This window comes from Argopecten irradians, chromosome 15 (assembly GCF_041381155.1).
Source record: "Argopecten irradians isolate NY chromosome 15, Ai_NY, whole genome shotgun sequence".
Lineage (NCBI taxonomy): Eukaryota > Metazoa > Mollusca > Bivalvia > Pectinida > Pectinidae > Argopecten > Argopecten irradians.
Window position 1 is genome coordinate 12,989,188 of NC_091148.1, and position 2,815 is coordinate 12,992,002.

The following is a 2,815-nucleotide window of genomic DNA, read 5'->3' on the forward strand; positions in this document are numbered from 1 at the left end:
CCGTCTTGTGGTCGTTCTGTATAATATTTCCAAAAACCAAAAATACCGTTTTGTTCAGAATTACTTATACTAAAAATGTGTTGAATCTCAGTTTGTCAACTATGAGCGTTTGTTCTCTAGGACGAATTAAACAGAAAACTAGCGGGAGAAAATGTCGTTTTTGCATGTTTGACCCAAAATATCTTACTCAAATGAATTTTCGTACAGCCAACATCTATCTCAGTCGATAGATCACGCCAGGATTTACTTAACTGTAAAATACCGTTTAAAAGTATCTGTCAGTTTCCTTATTACTCAACTTGCGGTTATAAGCGTGTTGATAGGTAAAAGTTGTCGTGTTAACATTTGTTCCGAAAGAACGATAACTCTGTTATCGCACCTTACGTCTCTCATTTCATGCATTGTAAATTCATTACGTTTATACAAAGTCTAAATATACCAAACAAAAGAGATTGGGGTTATTTTATTTCACATCCCCTGAACAGTCAGTGTCATATGGGGGACTTGCAGCATTTGTAGATGGAAGAAAGTCGGTCTATTCGACAATTTGATTAAAATACAGATCCTTCAATCCACTACGTTCAATAGAGGATCTGACAACATCTCATCCGGGGTCATGTTCGGATGACCTTTTTACCTCGTGTGTACATGCATTTTCTACGCATTGTTATGTCAACCGATAACTCCATTTCATCCCAGTATACTTATACATTTAGCTTTGTTGTACTCGTTTAGCGAAATGACTATACACAGCAAAATAATTCTGACAGCTTTTTCAAACTATTTCTCCCCCTGTCACGTTTCTGGCAGCAGCAAATTTGATTGGCCATTTCCAAAGGTCACCAGAACGTGACCATTATAGGGATGTTGTCAAAAACAAATTGGTGTTATTTAATTTAACATCCTCTATACAGTCAGTGTCATATGGGGACGTGCAGCATTTGTAGATGGAAGTAAGTCGGTCTATCCGATCAACCTTTATGATTTAATAAGTTCAAAACTCGTCACCTATACAGGGTAGACACTAGTTATGGTGGTAATGTATTGGGACACAAACCATATTTCCAACAAAATAATATTCATTCGGAAGAGGCTTTGTACACTTTTACCAATTCCTGTAAATGAACAAGAAATATAAAATCATGTGTTTCCGGGGAGAGAGCGATCTGTGTGGTTCATTCACGACACCCGCTAAAATATCCAATAAAAATATCGAACACACCCTCCTTCATAGAGAAACATGATATGATCTAATATCAAAAGATGTCGTCCATTCAACTGCCATAGAATATTCATGAGCATCATCTGACCATGGAATATGATACTCTTCCAACTGTTACTGACAAAAAACAACAAGTTCATACCTGTACAACGCCAAGCTGGCCAGTTTTAGAGTGTTGTAAAATGCGTTCAATCACAATAGGAGTCATATCTCGAAGAACGACTGATGTTCTACCCAGATACTGAACAGGTAGGATTAAGATCAAGGTTGACAATTATATGTGAACTGTCGAAATATTATAAGGTAACATATTACCGGAATCTAAAAATTAAGCAATGTGTCAGAAATTAATGTTTTCGAATTTAAAATTCTTATGTCTTTCACTCTTTCCATTTCAATAAATTTTATTGATATAAATTGTATACAGTCAAAATGATTAGATAAGACAAGACCTTTCAAACATATCAAGTAAATTTCAACAGTTATTTGCAATTTAAAGAAAATATGATGAAAAATCATCAAATCTTCTCCTTAAAGTGACAAGTGGCAAGAAATAAAGACAAAAATACATTAGTATATATACAAGTACACATTCATACAAACATTCACTCCTTTAGGGTTGTTACATTATATACATCAACGCGGAAGTAAATATGTTAGAGAGCGTGAACGGGTCCGTTGTTATTGTGATCCACGTACATTTACAGTCAGTGGAGAATTGATACCCCGTGGATTTCAATCAAAGCCTACTCAACTTTTTCTCTCGATAAATTGAGCATGTCACTCGTGCTTTGTTGCCGCGCGGATATATGATGGTCTACATCAGAAACTCTTAGTGTTTTCAGTAACGATAATACGATGAGGGAACATGTATATAAATAGGTTTGAAAATATTAATGAAATGAATCCTACTATTGAAGCTTTCATGATACTTATAATCGGTATACATTAGTATGTAGGATTTCTTGAACTGATTGAAACAACGATGTAACTCTAGACTAACATTCTGAAATGTATTTCTACATGTTCTACGACCGCCGTCCAATATATTTGAAAACCTCCAAAACCAGGAAGTAATGATTTATTTCAATACAATACGAAACATCAGTGTATTCAAGTAATGCTAAACGCCAACTTAGTAGAACTCAAATTATCTCACAATCAAATAAACTCTCAGTTCGTCACACCTCCTAGACATAAGCTGATTGAATCCGAAGTAGTAAGAAAGATATTACAGTGATTTCATTGTATTACATTGTATAAATACAGTTGGTATTACTTTATAACAAGACGGGAGAGGTGGGGGTGAGGTGGTGAGGGAGGGGGTGAGGGGTTGTTGGAGGGGGTGAGGGGTTGTTGGAGGGGGTGGTATGGTTTGTATCTCTCACCTGATTAATTTGGATACGTACAAGACATATCTGGTTTTTCATACGTCATTAGATTGAACATGGTAAACAATTACGCTGCTGTCGATGTTTTTTTGCGTTTAATATTTGCGATGCGAAAAATAAAGAAAGAAATCCACATTGCGATTAATTCAACGAAAAACGTGCAAATATCACGATAACGACTGGATTACGTAGTGTTCTGTGG